Source organism: Pristiophorus japonicus, chromosome 9, assembly GCF_044704955.1.
Source record: "Pristiophorus japonicus isolate sPriJap1 chromosome 9, sPriJap1.hap1, whole genome shotgun sequence".
Taxonomy (NCBI): Eukaryota; Metazoa; Chordata; class Chondrichthyes; family Pristiophoridae; genus Pristiophorus; species Pristiophorus japonicus.
The window spans coordinates 193,858,887-193,874,963 of NC_091985.1; the positions used below are offsets into that span (position 1 = coordinate 193,858,887).

At 42.0% G+C, this 16,077-nt stretch overlaps 1 non-coding gene across 1 annotated transcript; it reads right to left on the reverse strand.

Moving 5' to 3' along the window:
* Positions 1 to 805: 805 nt before the first annotated feature.
* trnat-ugu (transfer RNA threonine (anticodon UGU)) lies at positions 806 to 878 on the reverse strand. The gene has a single exon. It is a non-coding gene; the product is annotated as a tRNA-Thr (tRNA).
* Between the last annotated feature and the right edge of the window lie 15,199 nt (positions 879 to 16,077).

Below are 16,077 nucleotides of genomic sequence, written 5' to 3' on the forward strand. Positions count from 1 at the left end.
GAAAGATTGAATAGCTTGGGGCTCCTTTCTCAAGCAAAGAGATGATAGGAACATAAGAAATAGGAGCAGGAGTAGGCCATTCGGCCCCTCGAGCCTGCTCCATCATTCAGTGAGATCCTGGCTGATCTTCTACCTCCACTCCACTTTCCTGCACTATCCCCATATCCCTTGATTCCCTTAATATCCAAATACCTATCGATTTCTGCCTTGGATATAGTCACTGAGCCTCCACAGCCCTCTGGGGTAGCGATTTCCAGAGATTCACCACCCTCTGAAGAAATGTCTCCTCATCTCAGCCCTAAATGGCCGACCCCTTATTCTGATACTGTGATCCCTGGTTCTAGACTCCCCAGCCCGGGGGAAACATCCTCTCAGCATCTACCCTGTCAAGCACAGTAAGAATGTTGTATGTTTCGCTGAGATCACCTCTCATTCTAATCTCAAGAGAATATAAGCCTAGTCTACTCAATCTCTCCTCATAGGACAATCCCTCCAGCCCAGGAATCAGTCTGGTGAACCTTCGTTGCACTTCCTCAATGGCAAGTATAAGAACATAAGAATTAGGAACAGGAGTAGGCCATCCAGCCCCCCAGCCTGCTCCGCCATTCAATAAGATCATGGCTGATCTGTTAAGATCCATGAATGAGATCAGCGTGAAAGGCTCATCTTTTGTGGTGTTGTCTGAAAGAGGGAACTGAGAATTTTGATTTAAAAGCAACGCCCGAATAGGGACTTGAACCCGAGACCCTCAGATTAAAAGTTTCATGCTCTACTGACTGAGCTATCCGGGCTTATAAAATTGAGTAGGCCCCAGTGAGACTTGAACTCACGACCCCTGGTTTACAAGACCAGTGCTCTAACCCCTGAGCTATGGAGCCACTTGTATATCCTTCTTTAGGTAAGGAGACCAAAACTGTACACAGTACTCCAGGTGTGGTCTCACCAGGGCCCAGTATATTTGCCTGAGAAGACTGAGGGGTGACCAGGTTCGAGGTCTTTAAGATAAAGAAAGGGTTTGATAGGGTAGACGTAGAGAAGATGTTACTAGCAGGAGAGACCAATACTCAGAGGCCATCAATGGCAGATAGTCACCAACAAATCCAATCGGGGAATTCAGGCAAAACTTCTTTATGCAGAGTGTGGTAAGCCTGTGGAACTTGCTAGCACAGGGAGTGGCTGAGGCAAATAGTATAGATGCTTTTAAGGGGAAGTTGGATGTACACCTGAGGGAGAAAGGTATCGAAGGATATGCTGATAAGGTACGGGGTAGGAGGATGTCTTGTGTGGAGCATAAATACCGTCACGGACTTGTTGGGCCGAATGGCCTGTTGCTGGGTACCTGTAGACTTGAGGTCATTCTACGTAAAATGTATCTTCTGACTCTCTGGAGTCCCGAGCGGTTTGGAAGTCCTTAATGGTAATCGGTTGATCCATCTCTTCGCAGATGAGCCTCCTTGCTACGCCTCGTCTACAGTTAACCGGGAGCCTCTGAACATCATCATGGAGGGACCACCCTAACCATCGACGACCAACGATTGGCCAAATCGGGTGGGTGGGTGGGGGAAGAGAGAGGTGGGGGAGGGGAGGGGGGGTTGGCGGTGGGTGGAACAGGGGACGGGATGGACGGACTTGGGACAGGGGGTGGGGGGGGGGGGAAGCGCCCACCGATCATTCGGAACCTTCCGACGCGGCTCCCGCACCCGAGCGTGCGGAGACTGGGGGGGAAGGGGTTCACCCGACATCCCATTGCCAGGCCCCCGGGTTGCCCCAGCAATCTTCTCGCCCCTCCCCTCCCCCCCCAAACTTTGGCCCCACCCACCACCCACTCCCCAATCAGAGTCTGACTCGACGAAGGGGGTGGGCAGGGGGGGTGTGTGGAATTGTCCACCCGTTAGAAGCTCCGACCCCATTATCCCTCCCGTCGACCCCCCGACGCGATGGATAACCGGCCCTGGCGATTCAACAGCCAGCCAATTCAACGACACCCGTTTTATTCCCGACGCCACCAGAAACACCGCCGGTGCGTTTCCGCGCCGATCCGCTGCCAGCGTTTCTGTCCCCTCGTGGGCCCCAGCGCTTGGGCCGATGGGGGAGGGGTGGCTGGGTGGAGCTCCCCATGTCCAAAAACCTCGACCAGCTATTTCTGTTTTTTTTTCCTTCTGTAAGCCTTGATCAATAAAAGTGAATGTTGCTCCTCCTGAGTTGTCTCGCCTTGCGGTTTCCTCGCGCAGCAGAAAGCTCCCCGGCGCGGGAGCGAACCAAATCTATCAAGGTAGGCCCCTCGGGCCTGTTACCGTAGGAACCGGAGGCCGTGCAGCCCCTCGAGCCTGTTACACAGGAAAAGGAGGAGGCTATTCAACCCCTCGAGCTTGTTACACAAGAACAGGAGGAGGCCCATTCAGCCCCTCGAGCCTGTTACACAGGAACAGGAGGAGGCCCATTCAGCCCCTCGAGCCTGTTACACAGGAACAGGAGGAGGCCCATTCAGCCCCTCGAGCCTGTTACACAGGAACAGGAGGAGGCCCATTCAGCCCCTCGAGCCTGTTACACAGGAACAGGAGGAGGCCCATTCAGCCCCTCGAGCCTGTTACACAGGAACAGGAGGAGGCCCATTCAGTCCCTCGAGCCTGATACAAGGAACAGGAGGAGGCCCATTCAGCCACTCGAGCCTTTTACTTAGGAGCAGGAGGAGGCCATTCAGCACACTCAAGCATGTTATACAAGAACAGGAGGAGTCAATTTACTCCAATGCTAAAAAATCCAATCCAATCCAATCCAACCCAATAGAATCCAATCCAATCGAACCCATTCCACCCCAATCCAATCCAATGCATCAACCCAATTTAAGCAGATCCAATCCAATTAAATCCAACTCAATCCAATTCAACACAATCCCAGTGCCAGGATCCGTTCCATTCCATTCTGATCCAATCCCAGTGCCAGGATCCGTTCCATTCCATTCTGATCCAATCCCAGTGCCAGGATCCGTTCCATTCCATTCTGATCCAATCCCAGTGCCAGGATCCGTTCCATTCCATTCTGATCCAATCCCAGTGCCAGGATCCGTTCCATTCCATTCTGATCCAATCCCAGCGCCAGGATCCGTTCCATTCCATTCTAATACATGATGGAATGGGGCAGCCCTGTTCATCTTTGTCCATTGAGTTACCAATTAATTTGTCTTAAACTCTTAGAGCATCTCAAGTTCATTCAGTGCTTTAAACTAATATAGCCCATCAATGGACGACACTGCCAAAAATCAAGATAGCAATTCAAAGTCATTTCGCACCACGAACTAATGCAGACACACAGACCCATGCAGCTCCTCCAACTAACACACCACTTTAAACTAATGGCACCTTCTCCTTTCTCAAGTCCAATGTCCTGTAAACCCGTGCTGTCACAAACTCACAGCGGACGGGATATCACCTGCCGGACACGGTGAGGTCAGTATCAGGGGAACATGGACTAACTGGATGGAATATTTGAACATTGTAAAAATGCCGACATGCTGATTATCAGTCAGTAATTAATGTAATGCTTGTTGATGCTGAGACAGCATGAAAATATAGCAACCCGACATCAATACATGTCATCTTTAACTCCACCACACCACGAACTAATACAGTACAAGATATGGATACAGATTCTCAAAACGATACTACCCTCAATTCTATATTACTCCTCGAATTAATGTAGTACCTCAAATTAATACAGTCCTTCGAGCAAAAACAGAATCTCAAAGTAATACATTCCATCAAACTAACAGAGCTTCTCAAAATAATGCCGCCCCTCAAACTCATAAAACACCTCAAACTTACACAGCATTTCAAACTAATGAAACACCTCTAATTATTACAGCCCCTCAAAATAATGCCGCATCTCAAACTAATACCGCCCCTCAAAATAATACAGCCTCTCAAACGAATACAATTCCCACAAATTAATACAGCTCCTCAATCCAATACAGCCCCTCAAACTAATACAGCCGCTCAATCTAATACAGACGCTCAAACCAATAGAATCCCTCAAACTAATACAGCCCCTCAATCTAATACAGCTCCTCAATCTAATACAGTTCCTCAAATCAATACAGTCTCTCAAACTAATACAGTTCCTCAAACCAATACAGTCCCTCAAACTAATACAGCCCCACAAACTAATACAGTTCCTCAAACTAATAATATTACTCAAACTAATATAGTCCATCAAACTAATAATATTACTCAAACTAATACAGTTCCTCAAACCAATACAGTCCCTCAAACTAATAATATAACTCAAACTAATACAGTTCCTCAAACTAATACAGTCCCTCAAACTAATACAGCCCCTCAAACTAATACAGTTCCTCAAACAAATACAGTTCCTCAAACTAATACAGCCTCTCAAACTAATACATCCCTCGAACTAATACAGCCCTTCAAACTAATTCAGTTCCTCAAACTAATACAGCCCCTCAAACTAATACAAACCCTCAAGCTAATACAAACCTTCAAACTAGTACAGACCCTCAAACTAATACAGCCCCTCAAACTAATACAGACCCTCAAACTAATACAGACCCTCAAACTAATACAGCTCCTCAAGCTAATACAAACCCTCAAACTAATACAGTCCATCAAATTAATACAACCCCTCAAACTAATACAGTCCCTCAAATTAACAGAGCGCCTCAAACTAATACAGGCCCTCAGACTAATACAGTCCATCAAACTAATACAGTCCATCAAACTAATACAGCCCCTCAAACTAATACAGCCCCTCAAACTAATAAAGTCCATCAAACTGATACAGACCCTCAAATTAACAGAGCCCCTCAAACTAATACAGCCCCTCAAACTAATACAGCCCCTCAAACTAATACAGTCCATCAAACTGATACAGACCCTCAAACTAATACAGCCCCTCAAACTAATAAAGCCCCTCAAACTAATACAGTCCATCAAACTGATACAGACCCTCAAATTAACAGAGCCCCTCAAACTAATACAGACCCTCAAACTAATACAGACCCTCAAACTAATACAGACCCTCAAACTAATACAGACCCTCCAACTAATACAGTCCCTCAAACTAACACAGACCCACAAACAAATACAGACCCTCCAACTAATACAGACCCTCCAACTAATATAGACCGTCCAACTAATACAGACCCACATACTAATACAGACCCTCAAACTAATACAGTCCCTCAAACTAATACAGTCCATCAAACTAATACAGCCCCACAAACTAACAAGCCCCTCAAACTAATACATTCCTCCAACTAATACAGCCCCTCAAACTAATACAGTTCCTCAAACTAATCCAGTTCCTCAAACTAATACAGCCCCTCAAACTAATACAGCCCCTCAAATTAATACAGCCCCTCAAACTAGTACAGTCCCTCAAACTATTTCATCCCTCAAACTATTGCATCCCTCAAACTGATACAGCCTCTCAAACTAATACAGCTCCTCAATCTAATACAGTCGCTTAAACTAATAGAGTTCCTCAAACCAATACAGTCCATCAAACTAATACAGTCCCTCAAACTAAGAATATTGCGAAAACTAATACAGCCCCTCAAACTAATATAGTTCCTCAAACGAATACAGTCCCTCAAACTAATACAGTTCCTCAAACTAACACTGCCCCACAAATTAATACTGCCTCTCAAATGAATACCGTTCCCTCAAATTAATAGATCCACAAACTAATACAGTCCCTCAAGGTAATACAAACCTTCAAACTAAAACAAACCCTCAAACTAATACAGCCCCCCAAACTAATACAGCCCCTCAAACTAATACAGTCCATTAAACTGATACAGACCCTCAAATTAACAGAGCCCCTCAAACTAATACAGCCCCTCAAACTAATACAGTCCCTCAAACTAATACAAACCCTCAAACTAATACAAACCCTCAAACTAATACAGTTTCTCAAACTAATACAGCCCCTCAAGCTAATACAAACCCTCAAGCTAATACAGTTCCTCAAACTAATACAGTCCCTCAAACTAATACAGCCCCTCAAACTAATACAGCCCCTCAAACTAATACAGTTTCTCAAACTAATACAGACCCTCAAGCTAATACAAACCCTCAAGCTAATACAGTTCCTCAAACTAATACAGTCCCTCAAGCTAATACAGATCCTCAAACTAATACAGTCCCTCAAATTAACAGAGCGCCTCAAACTAATACAGGCCCTCAGACTAATACAGTCCATCAAACTAATACGGCCCCTCAAACTAATACTGTCCATCAAACTAATACAGTCCATCAAACTAATACAGCCCCTCAAACTAATAAAGACACACAAACTAATACAGCCCCTCAAACTAATACAGTCCCTCAAACTAATACAGACGCACAAACTAATACAGACCCTAAAACTAATACAGTCCCACAAGCAAATACAGACCCTCAAACTAATACAGACCCACAAACTAATACAGTCCCACAAACTAATACAGCCCCTCAAACTACTGCATCCCTCCAACTATTGCATCCCTCAAACCAATACAGTCCCTCAAACTAATACAGTCCCACAAACTAATACAGTTGCTCAAACTAATACAGTCCCTCAAATTAACAGAGCCCCTCAAACTAATACAGGCCCTCAGACTAATACAGTCCATCAAACTAATACAGCCCCTCAAACTAATACAGTCCATCAAACTAATACAGTCCCTCAAATTAACAGAGCCCCTCAAACTAATACAGCCCCACAAACTAATACAGCCCCTCAAACTAATACAGCCCCTCAAACTAATACAGTTTCTCAAACTAATACAGACCCTCAAGCTAATACAAACCCTCAAGCTAATACAGTTCCTCAAACTAATACAGTCCCTCAAACTAATACAGCCCCTCAAACTAATACAGCCCCTCAAACTAATACAGACCCTCAAACTAATACAGACCCTCAAACTAATACAGCCCCTCAAACTAATACAGACCCTCAAACTAATACAGACCCTCAAAGGAATACAGACCCTCAAAGGAATACAGCCCCTCATGCTAATACAAACCCTCAAACTAATACAGTCCATCAAACTAATACAAACACTCAAACTAATACAGCCCCTCAAACTAATACAGACCCACAAACTAATACAGCCCCTCAAACTAATACAGACCCACAAACTAATACATCCCTCCAAATAATACAGCCCCTCAAACTAATCCAGTTCCACAAACTAATCCAGTTCCTCAAATGAATACAAATACTCAAACTAATACAGCCCCTCAAACTATTGCATCCCTCAAACTATTGCATCCCTCAAACCAATACGGTCCCTCAAACTACAACAGTCCCACAAACTAATACAGTCCATCAAACTAATACAGCCCCTCAAACTAATACAGACCCACAAACTAATACAGCCCCACAAACTAATACAGACCCACAAACTAACACAGCCCCTCAAACTAATACATTCCTCCAACTAATACAGCCCCTGAAACTAATACATTCCTCCAACTAATACAGCCCCTCAAACTAATACAGCCCCTCAAATTAATACAGCCTCTCAAACTAGTACAGCCCCTCAAACTATTTCATCCCTCAAACTATTGCATCCCTCAAACTGATACAGCCTTTCAAACTAATACAGCTCCTCAATCTAATACAGTCGCTTAAACTAATAGAGTTCCTCAAACCAATACAGCCCCTCAAACTAATAATATAACTCAAACTAATACAGTTCCTCAAACTAATACAGTCCCTCAAACTAATACAGCCCCTCAAACTAATACAGTTCCTCAAACAAATACAGTTCCTCAAACTAATACAGCCTCTCAAACTAATACATCCCTCGAACTAATACAGCCCTTCAAACGAATTCAGTTCCTCAAACTAATACAAACACTCAAACTAATACAAACCCTCAAGCTAATACAAACCTTCAAACTAGTACAGCTCCTCAAACTAATTAAGCCCCTCAAACATAATACAGCCCCACAAACTAATACAAGCCCTCAAGCTAATACAAAGCCTCAAACTAATACAGTTTCTCAAACTAATACAGCCCCTCAAGCTAATACAAACCCTCAAGCTAATACAGTTCCTCAAACTAATACAGTCCCTCAAACTAATACAGCCCCTCAAACTAATACAGACCCTCAAACTAATACATGCCCTCAAACTAATACAGACCCTCAAACTAATACAGACCCTCAAACTAATACAGTCCATCAAATTAATACAACCCCTCAAACTAATACAGTCCCTCAAACTAATACAGATCCTCAAACTAATACAGTCCCTCAAATTAACAGAGCGCCTCAAACTAATACAGGCCCTCAGACTAATACAGTCCATCAAACTAATACGGCCCCTCAAACTAATACTGTCCATCAAACTAATACAGTCCATCAAACTAATACAGCCCCTCAAACTAATAAAGACACACAAACTAATACAGCCCCTCAAACTAATACAGTCCCTCAAACTAATACAGACGCACAAACTAATACAGACCCTAAAACTAATACAGTCCCACAAGCAAATACAGACCCTCAAACTAATACAGACCCACAAACTAATACAGTCCCACAAACTAATACAGCCCCTCAAACTACTGCATCCCTCCAACTATTGCATCCCTCAAACCAATACAGTCCCTCAAACTAATACAGTCCCACAAACTAATACAGTTGCTCAAACTAATACAGTCCCTCAAATTAACAGAGCCCCTCAAACTAATACAGGCCCTCAGACTAATACAGTCCATCAAACTAATACAGCCCCTCAAACTAATACAGTCCATCAAACTAATACAGTCCCTCAAATTAACAGAGCCCCTCAAACTAATACAGCCCCACAAACTAACACAGCCCCTCAAACTAATACATTCCTCCAACTAATACAGCCCCTCAAACTAATACAGTTCCTGAAACTAATCCAGTTCCTCAAACTAATACAGCCCTTCAAACTAATACAGCCCCTCAAATTAATACAGCCCCTCAAACTAGTACAGTCCCTCAAACTATTTCATCCCTCAAACTATTGCATCCCTCAAACTGATACAGCCTCTCAAACTAATACAGCTCCTCAATCTAATACAGTCGCTTAAACTAATAGAGTTCCTCAAACCAATACAGTCCATCAAACTAATACAGTCCCTCAAACTAAGAATATTGCGAAAACTAATACAGCCCCTCAAACTAATACAGTTCCTCAAACTAATACAGCCCCTCAAACTAATACAGTCCCTCAAACTAATACAGTTCCTCAAACTAATACAGTCCCTCAAACTAATACAGTTCCTCAAACTAACACTGCCCCACAAATTAATACAGCCTCTCAAATGAATACCGTTCCCTCAAATTAATAGATCCACAAACTAATACAGCCCCTCAAACTAATACAGTCCATTAAACTGATACAGACCCTCAAACTAATACAGCCCCTCAAACGAATACAGTCCCTCAAACTAATACAGTTCCTCAAACTAATACAGTTCCTCAAACTAATACAGTCCCTCAAACTAATACAGTTCCTCAAACTAATACAGTTCCTCAAACTAATACAGTCCCTCAAACTAATACAGTCCCTCAAACTAATACAGTCCCTCAAACTAATACAGCCCCACAAACTAATACAGTCCATCAAACTAATACAGCCCCACAAACTAATACAGTCCATCAAACTAATACAGTTCCTCAAACTAATACAGTCCCTCAAACTAATACAGTCCCTCAAATTAACAGAGCGCCTCAAACTAATACAGGCCCTCAGACTAATACAGTCCATCAAACTAATACAGTCCATCAAACTAATACAGCCCCTCAAACTAATACAGCCCCTCAAACTAATAAAGTCCATCAAACTGATACAGACCCTCAAATTAACAGAGCCCCTCAAACTAATACAGCCCCTCAAACTAATACAGCCCCTCAAACTAATACAGTCCATCAAACTGATACAGACCCTCAAACTAATACAGCCCCTCAAACTAATAAAGCCCCTCAAACTAATACAGTCCATCAAACTGATACAGACCCTCAAATTAACAGAGCCCCTCAAACTAATACAGACCCTCAAACTAATACAGACCCTCAAACTAATACAGACCCTCAAACTAATACAGACCCTCAAACTAATACAGTCCCTCAAACTAATACAGACCCACAAACAAATACAGACCCTCCAACTAATACAGACCCTCCAACTAATATAGACCGTCCAACTAATACAGACCCACATACTAATACAGACCCTCAAACTAATACAGTCCCTCAAACTAATACAGTCCATCAAACTAATACAGCCCCACAAACTAACAAGCCCCTCAAACTAATACATTCCTCCAACTAATACAGCCCCTCAAACTAATACAGTTCCTCAAACTAATCCAGTTCCTCAAACTAATACAGCCCCTCAAACTAATACAGCCCCTCAAATTAATACAGCCCCTCAAACTAGTACAGTCCCTCAAACTATTTCATCCCTCAAACTATTGCATCCCTCAAACTGATACAGCCTCTCAAACTAATACAGCTCCTCAATCTAATACAGTCGCTTAAACTAATAGAGTTCCTCAATCCACTACAGTCCATCAAACTAATACAGTCCCTCAAACTAAGAATATTGCAAAAACTAATACAGCCCCTCAAACTAATATAGTTCCTCAAACGAATACAGTCCCTCAAACTAATACAGTTCCTCAAACTAACACTGCACCACAAATTAATACTGCCTCTCAAATGAATACCGTTCCCTCAAATTAATAGATCCACAAACTAATACAGTCCCTCAAGGTAATACAAACCTTCAAACTAAAACAAACCCTCAAACTAATACAGCCCCCCAAACTAATACAGCCCCTCAAACTAATACAGTCCATTAAACTGATACAGACCCTCAAATTAACAGAGCCCCTCAAACTAATACAGCCCCTCAAACTAATACAGTCCCTCAAACTAATACAAACCCTCAAACTAATACAAACCCTCAAACTAATACAGTTTCTCAAACTAATACAGCCCCTCAAGCTAATACAAACCCTCAAGCTAATACAGTTCCTCAAACTAATACAGTCCCTCAAACTAATACAGCCCCTCAAACTAATACAGCCCCTCAAACTAATACAGCCCCTCAAACTAATACAGTTTCTCAAACTAATACAGACCCTCAAGCGAATACAGACCCTCAAGCTAATACAGTTCCTCAAACTAATACAGTCCCTCAAACTAATACAGCCCCTCAAACTAATACAGCCCCTCAAACTAATACAGACCCTCAAACTAATACAGCCCCTCAAACTAATACAGACCCTCAAACTAATACAGACCCTCAAAGGAATACAGACCCTCAAACTAATACAGCCCCTCATGCTAATACAAACCCTCAAACTAATACAGTCCATCAAACTAATACAAACACTCAAACTAATACAGCCCCTCAAACTAATACAGACCCACAAACTAATACAGCCCCTCAAACTAATACAGACCCACAAACTAATACATCCCTCCAAATAATACAGCCCCTCAAACTAATCCAGTTCCTCAAACTAATCCAGTTCCTCAAATGAATACAAATACTCAAACTAATACAGCCCCTCAAACTATTGCATCCCTCAAACTATTGCATCCCTCAAACCAATACGGTCCCTCAAACTACAACAGTCCCACAAACTAATACAGTCCATCAAACTAATACAGCCCCTCAAACTAATACAGACCCACAAACTAATACAGCCCCACAAACTAATACAGACCCACAAACTAACACAGCCCCTCAAACTAATACATTCCTCCAACTAATACAGCCCCTGAAACTAATACATTCCTCCAACTAATACAGCCCCTCAAACTAATACAGCCCCTCAAACTAATACAGCCCCTCAAATTAATACAGCCTCTCAAACTAGTACAGCCCCTCAAACTATTTCATCCCTCAAACTATTGCATCCCTCAAACTGATACAGCCTTTCAAACTAATACAGCTCCTCAATCTAATACAGTCGCTTAAACTAATAGAGTTCCTCAAACCAATACAGCCCCTCAAACTAATAATATAACTCAAACTAATACAGTTCCTCAAACTAATACAGTCCCTCAAACTAATACAGCCCCTCAAACTAATACAGTTCCTCAAACAAATACAGCTCCTCAAACTAATACAGCCTCTCAAACTAATACATCCCTCGAACTAATACAGCCCTTCAAACGAATTCAGTTCCTCAAACTAATACAAACAATCAAACTAATACAAACCCTCAAGCTAATACAAACCTTCAAACTAGTACAGCTCCTCAAACTAATTAAGCCCCTCAAACATAATACAGCCCCACAAACTAATACAAGCCCTCAAGCTAATACAAAGCCTCAAACTAATACAGTTTCTCAAACTAATACAGCCCCTCAAGCTAATACAAACCCTCAAGCTAATACAGTTCCTCAAACTAATACAGTCCCCCAAACTAATACAGCCCCTCAAACTAATACAGACCCTCAAACTAATACAGACCCTCAAACTAATACAGACCCTCAAACTAATACAGCTCCTCAAGCTAATACAAACCCTCAAACTAATACAGTCCATCAAACTAATACGGCCCCTCAAACTAATACTGTCCATCAAACTAATACAGTCCATCAAACTAATACAGCCCCTCAAACTAATAAAGACACACAAACTAATACAGCCCCTCAAACTAATACAGTCCCTCAAACTAATACAGACGCACAAACTAATACAGACCCTAAAACTAATACAGTCCCACAAGCAAATACAGACCCTCAAACTAATACAGACCCACAAACTAATACAGTCCCACAAACTAATACAGCCCCTCAAACTACTGCATCCCTCCAACTATTGCATCCCTCAAACCAATACAGTCCCTCAAACTAATACAGTCCCACAAACTAATACAGTTCCTCAAACTAATACAGTCCCTCAAATTAACAGAGCCCCTCAAACTAATACAGGCCCTCAGACTAATACAGTCCATCAAACTAATACAGCCCCTCAAACTAATACAGTCCATCAAACTAATACAGTCCCTCAAATTAACAGAGCCCCTCAAACTAATACAGCCCCACAAACTAACACAGCCCCTCAAACTAATACATTCCTCCAACTAATACAGCCCCTCAAACTAATACAGTTCCTCAAACTAATCCAGTTCCTCAAACTAATACAGCCCCTCAAACTAATACAGCCCCTCAAATTAATACAGCCCCTCAAACTAGTACAGTCCCTCAAACTATTTCATCCCTCAAACTATTGCATCCCTCAAACTGAAACAGCCTCTCAAACTAATACAGCTCCTCAATCTAATACAGTCGCTTAAACTAATAGAGTTCCTCAAACTAATACAGACCCTCAAACTAATACAGCCCCTCAAACGAATACAGTCCCTCAAACTAATACAGTTCCTCAAACTAATACAGTTCCTCAAACTAATACAGACCCTCAAACTAATACAGCCCCTCAAACTAATACAGCCCCTCAAACTAATACAGTTCCTCAAACTAATACAGTTCCTCAAACTAATACAGTCCCTCAAACTAATACAGCCCCTCAAACTAATACAGCCCCTCAAACTAATACAGTTCCTCAAACTAATACAGTCCCTCAAACTAATACAGTTCCTCAAACGAATACAGTCGCACAAACTAATACAGTTCCTCAAACTAATACAGTCCCTCAAACTAATACAGCCCCTCAAACGAATACAGTCCCTCAAACTAATATAGACCCTCAAACTAATACAGTTCCTCAAACTAATACAGTCCCACAAACTAATACAGTTCCTCAAACTAATACAGTTCCTCAAACGAATACAGTCCCACAAACTAATACAGTTCCTCAAACTAATACAGTCCCTCAAACTAATACAGTCCCTCAAACTAATACAGTCCCTCAAATTAAACAGTCCCACAAACTAATACAGTTCCTCAAACTAATACAGTCCCTCAAACTAATACAGTTCCTCAAACTAATACAGTCCCTCAAACTAATACAGCCCCTCAAACTAATACAAACCCTCAAACGAATACAGACCCTCAAACGAATACAGACCCTCAAACGAATACAGACCCTCAAGCTAATACAGCCCCTCAAGCTAATACAAACCCTCAAACTAATACAGTTTCTCAAACTAATACAGCCCCTCAAGCTAATACAAACCCTCAAGCTAATACAAACCCTCAAGCTAATCCAGTTCCTCAAATCAATACAAATCCTCAAACTAATACAGCCCCTCAAACTATTGCATCCCTCAAACTATTGCATCCCTCAAACCAATACGGTCCCTCAAACTAGAACAGTCCCACAAACTAATACAGTTCCTCAAACTAATGCAGTCCCTCAAATTAACAGAGCCCCTCAAACTAATACAGCCCCTCAAACTAATACAGACCCACAAACTAATACAGCTCCTCAAACTAATACAGACCCACAAACTAATACAGACCCACAAACTAATACAGCCCCACAAACTAATACAGACCCACAAACTAACACAGCCCCTCAAACTAATACATTCCTCCAACTAATACAGCCCCTGAAACTAATACATTCCTCCAACTAATACAGCCCCTCAAACTAATACAGTTCCTCAAACGAATCCAGTTCCTCAAACTAACACAGCCCCTCAAACTAATACAGCCCCTCAAACTAATACAGCCCCTCAAATTAATACAGCCTCTCAAACTAGTACAGCCCCTCAAACTATTGCATCCCTCAAACTATTGCATCCCTCAAACTGATACAGCCTCTCAAACTAATACAGCTCCTCAATCTAATACAGTCGCTTAAACTAATAGAGTTCCTCAAACCAATACAGCCCCTCAAACTAATACAGCCCCTCAAACTAATACAGACCCACAAACTAATACAGCCCCTCAAACTAAAACAGTTCCTCAAACTAATACAGTCCCTCAAACTAATACAGTTCCTCAAACTAACACTGCCCCACAAATTAATACAGCCTCTCAAATGAATACCGTTCCCTCAAATTAATAGATCCACAAACTAATACAGTCCCTCAAGGTAATACAAACCTTCAAACTAAAACAAACCCTCAAACTAATAAGATCCCCTCAAACTTAATACAGCCCCTCAATCTAATACAGTCCCTCAAATTAACAGAGCCCCTCAAACTAATACAGGCACTCAGACTAATACAGTCCATCAAACTAATACAGCCCCTCAAACTAATACAGTCCATCAAACTAATACAGTCGCTCAAACTAATACAGACCCTCAAACTAATACAGACCCTCAAACTAATACAGCCCCTCAAACTATTACAGCTCCTCAAACAAATATAGCCCCTTAAACTAATACAGTCCATCAAACTGATACAGACCCTCAAATTAACAGAGCCCCTCAAACTAATACAGCCCCTCAAACTAATACAGCCCCTCAAACTAATACAGTCCATCAAACTGATACAGACCCTCAAACTAATACAGCCCCTCGAACTAATAAGGCCTCTCAAACTAATACAGTCCATCAAACTGATACAGACCCTCAAATTAACAGAGCCCCTCAAACTAATACAGACCCTCAAACTAATACAGTCCCTCAAACTAATACAGTCCCTCAAACTAATACAGTCCCTCAAACTAATACAGACCCTCAAACTAATACAATCCCTCAAACTAATACAGACCCTCAAACTAATACAGACCCTCAAACTAATACAGTCCCTCAAACTAATACAGACCCACAAACTAATACAGACCCACAAACTAATACAGACCCTCCAACTAATACAGACCCTCCAACTAATATAGACCCTTCAACTAATACAGAGCCACATACTAATACAGACCCTCAAACTAATACAGATCCACAAACTAATACAGCCCCACAAACTAATACAGACCCTCCAACTAATACAGACCCTCAAACTAATACAGACCCACAAACTAATACAGACCCTCAAACTAATACAGACCCACAAACTAATAATTCCCCACAAACTAATACAGCCCCACAAACTCATACAGTTCCTCAAACTAATACAGCCCCACAAACTAATACAGCCCCACAAACTAATACAGCCCCACAAACTCATACAGTCCCTCAAACTAATACAGTCCCTCAAACTAATACAGC